Below are 4,311 nucleotides of genomic sequence, written 5' to 3'. Positions count from 1 at the left end.
TTTTGTAGCCCTAGTCTGAATTTAAAGTGGTAGAAAGGACTGATGTACTCTTTAGCTTATACAGTATAGGCATACAGGCTATCAGAATCAAAAGAGCTGGAGGTAAGTTAAGCCTGAGGTCTACTTTAAAGGGAAAAGCTAATGTAATACTCTTCCAAAGTTAGTCAGTGCTGATTAATTTTTCTTTAATTATTCAACTTTTAGATGTGTGGATACTAAAAACAAAAATCAGCTCTGCATGCCTTTTTTTTTTTTTTTTTTTTTTTTTGGAGATTGTCTTGCTCTCACCCAGGCCGGAGTGCAGTGGCACAATCATAGCTCACTGCACTCTCAACCTCCTGGACTCAATGGATCCTCCCACCTCAGCCTCCCAAGTAGCTGGGACTACAACTGTGCCCCACCACACCCAGCTAATTTTTAAATTTTTTTGTAGAGATGAGGTCTTGTCGTGTTGCCCAGGCTGGTCTTGAACTCCTGGGTTCAAACAATCTTGGCCTCCCAAAGTGCTGGGATCACAGGTGTGAGCCCCTTGCACCTAGCCTGAATGTCTGTTTTCTACTTACACTAGAAGAGGTGTGTGATATTTGTAAATTTATTACCAGCATAGTAGTGATGCCAGTTTGTGAAGACCATTCTGGAATAATTGAGATGCTGCCTGGTTTTCCTAGCATTTTTCTTATTTTCTTTCTTTCTCTATGTGACTCTACCAGTCTGACCCCTGATTTATCCTCTGAAACCCTCAGTGAAGTCAGGAACATAGTCTGAGGATTTCTTGACATGCAAAATCTATAATAGAGTTGCGATTTTAATAAGGCTGTAATTAGTGTATTGTGGGATTTCTTCACATATCTATAAAACACATGAATTTACATAAAAGGTTTATCGCACAATTTGGGGAATCCACTAATTGAGTTTACTGAAAAATTATGCATTAGACCCTTGAACAACATAAGTTTGAAGTGCACAGGTATATGCAATTTTTTATTTTATTTATTTTTTTTGAGATAAGACTCATTGTCACCAGGCTAGAGTGCAGTGGTATGATCTCAGCTCACTGCAACCTCTGCCTCCTGGGTTCAAGCAGTTCTCCTGCCTCAGCCTCCCGAGTAACTGGGATTATAGGTGCACACCATCATGTCTGGCTAATTTTTGTATTTTTAGTAGAGACAGGATTTCACCATGTTAGCCAGGATGGTCTCGATCTCTTGACCTCGTGATCCACGCACCTTGGCCTCCCAAAGTGCTGGGGTTACAGGAGTGAGCCACTGTGTGGGACCACAGTTGTTTTTTTTCAATAAATATATTGGAAATTTGTTTGGAGCTTTGTGACAACTTGAAAAATTCACAGGCCAGGCATAGTGGCTCATGCCTGTAATCCCAGCACTTTGGGAGGCCAAGGCGGGCAGGTGATCACTTTAGGTTGGGAGTTCGAGACCAGCCTGACCAACATGGAGAAACCCCGTCTCTAGGAAAATTACAAAATTAGCCAGGAATGGTGGCACATGCCTATAATCCCAGCTACTTGGGAGGCTGAGGCAGGAGAATTGCTTGAACCCAGGAGGTGGAGTTGCAATGAGCTGAGGTGATGCCATTGCACTCCAGCCTGGGCAACAAGAGCAAAACTCTGTCTCAAAAACAAAAAAAAGAAAAGTTCATAGATGAAGTGTGTGGCCTACAGATATCTTGAATGCAAAAGATATATGTAGATACTAGTCCATCATTTACTACTACAAAATACACCAATCTATTAAAAGTTAAATTTTATGAAAACATAGACTGTACATGTAAGCAAATTTAAAATGCAATATTAAATCATAACTCCATCGCTGCCACTGTTCAGCCACAGCCCCGCGCTCTTCACTGTCACCATCTTGCACAGAGTGGCCTCGGTTCTGGGGTTTGGCGCCAGAATTAAACAAGCACCATGTCGAGCAAAAAGGCATAGACCAAGACCACCAAGAAGCGCCCTCAGTGTGTAACATCCAATGTGTTTGCCATGTTTGAGCAGTCACAGATTCAGGAGTTCAAAGAGGCCTTCACGATTGATCAGAACAGGGATGGTTTCATCAATAAGGAAGATTTGCATGATATGTTAGATTGCTTCTCTAGGGAAGAATCCCACTGATGCATACCTTGATGCCATGATGAATGAGGCACCAGGGCCCATTAATTTCACCACATTCCTCACCATGTTTGGTGAGAAGTTAAATGGCACAGATCCTGAAGATGTCATCAGAAATACTTTTGCTTGCTTTGATGAAGAACAGGCACCACTCAGGAAGATTACCTGAGAGAGCTGCTGATAACCATGGGGGATCAGTTTACAGATGAGGAGGTGGATGAGCTGTACAGAGAAGCACCTATTGACAAAAAGGGGAATTTCAATTACGTTGAGTTCACAAGCATCCTGAAACACGGAGTAAAAGATAAAGATGACTGAAAAGAACTTTAGCTAAAACTTGCCAATTACATTGTCTTACTCTGTTTTATTTCTCACACACTTCCCCCACCTTCGTAGAACCTGTTGCATGCAACTTAGTTTCACAGCTTTGCCTCTTTTTTTTTTTAATGTATTTATTCCAGACCTTTCTGCCACTTAGCACTTGTATAATCAGACTGGAAATGGGGATGAGGGCATAAATTGTATTGAAAAAGAGGTCGCCAATAAAAATCAACAAATGTGAAAGCCCCCCCAAAAAAACATAACTCTATAAACTAGTACGTACTGTACTACTGCAATTTTGTAACTGCCTCCTGTTTTAGTGAGTCAAGTGTTGCCAGTATCTGCTTAAAACTCTGTGATGCTAATCATCAGAGCAGTTCCTCTCTTCAGTCAACTGTGTATCACAATCAAGTGATCTCTTGAGGTTCTTGAGTGTTTTCACCATATTCAGTGCAATACTATAAGTCTTGAACAACATCAGGGGACCAGTACAAAGTGCCACTAGTGATGCTGGAAGTGCTCTCAAGAAGCAGAGAAATGTCATGACATTATAAGAAAAAGTTGAATTGCTTGTTATGTACTATAGATCTGCAGCTGTGGTTGCCTACCATTTCAAGATAAATGAATCCATTGTAAGGCCCATTGTAACATTTTTAAAAATTGTGCAACCATGACCACAGCTACACCAGCAGGCACAAAAATATTGCGCTTTTTGTGAAATATCTTTTTTATAGTTTATTTTTATTTTTTAATTTTTGTAGAGATGAGGTCTCATGATTTTGCCTAGGCTGGTCTCAAACTACTAGGCTGAAGCAATACTCCTACCTTGGCCTCCCAAAGTGCTGAGATTACAGGTGTGAGCCACCATGCCTGGTCCTGAAATACCTTTTTATCACATATCAAAAATGAGATATGAGATATTTGGCGGGGTGCAGTGACTCACACCTGTAATCCCAGCATTTTGGGAGTGGGCAGATCACCTGAGGTCAGGAGTTTGAGACCAGCCTGGCCAACATGGTGAAACCCTGTCTCTACTGAAAATACAAAAATTAGCTGGGCATGGTGGTGCACACCTGTAATCCCAGCTACTCGGGAGACTGAGGCAGAAGAATCGCTTGAACCCAGGAGCCAGAGGTTGCAGTGAGCTGAGATTATGCCACTGCACCCCAGCCTGGGTGACAGAGCAAGACTCTGTCTCAAAAAAACCACCACCACCACCACCAACAACAAAACAAAATGCAGCTTTTATGTGGGTACAGGATTGCTGTAAGAAAAACATACCTGGCTAGTGCGGTGGCTCACGTCTGTAATCCCAACACTTTGGGAGGCAGAGGTGGTCGGATTGCCTTGTCAGGAGTTTGAGACCAGTCTGGCCAACATGGCGAAACCCTGTCTCTACTAAAAATACAAAAAAATTAGCCAGGCGTGGTGGCACATGCCTGTAATCCCAGCTACTCGGGAGGCCGAGGCAGGGGAATTGATTGAAGCAGGGAGTTGAAGGTTGCAGTGAGCCGAGATCGCACCACTGCACTCCAGCCTGGGCGACAGAGTGAGACTCCATCTCAAAAAAAAAAAAAGAAAAAGAAAAAAGAAGAAAGCATACCTATATATTCTAATATGATTTGAGAACAAGCAAAGTAATTATATGACAACTTGAAGCAAAAGGAAGGTGAAGCATCTAAAGCTAAACAATTTTATGCCAGTAAAGGACGGTTTGATAAATTTGGAAAGGTTTGGTTTAAAATATATCAATATAACAGGAGAAGCAGCTTCTGCTGACCAAGAGGGATTAAATGAGTTCCTAGACACCATTAAGGAAATGATTGAGAAGAAAGGGTATCTGCCTGAACAGGTTTTTTGGTGCATAT

The 4,311-nt window shown here is 41.9% G+C and overlaps 1 pseudogene across 1 annotated transcript; it reads left to right on the top strand.

Moving 5' to 3' along the window:
- The first annotated feature begins 1,615 nt into the window (after positions 1–1,615).
- Positions 1,616–2,691, top strand: LOC117070801 (annotated as a pseudogene). Its single transcript, XR_004432061.1, has one exon. The product of XR_004432061.1 is annotated as a myosin regulatory light chain 12B-like (transcript).
- The last annotated feature ends 1,620 nt before the right edge of the window (positions 2,692–4,311 follow it).

This window comes from Trachypithecus francoisi, unplaced genomic scaffold (assembly GCF_009764315.1).
Source record: "Trachypithecus francoisi isolate TF-2019V2 unplaced genomic scaffold, Tfra_2.0 Lachesis_group3, whole genome shotgun sequence".
In the NCBI taxonomy this organism is placed as follows: Eukaryota; Metazoa; Chordata; class Mammalia; order Primates; family Cercopithecidae; genus Trachypithecus; species Trachypithecus francoisi.
Note: the sequence above shows the minus strand (reverse complement) of the source record. Positions and strands in the feature narration are given on the sequence as shown.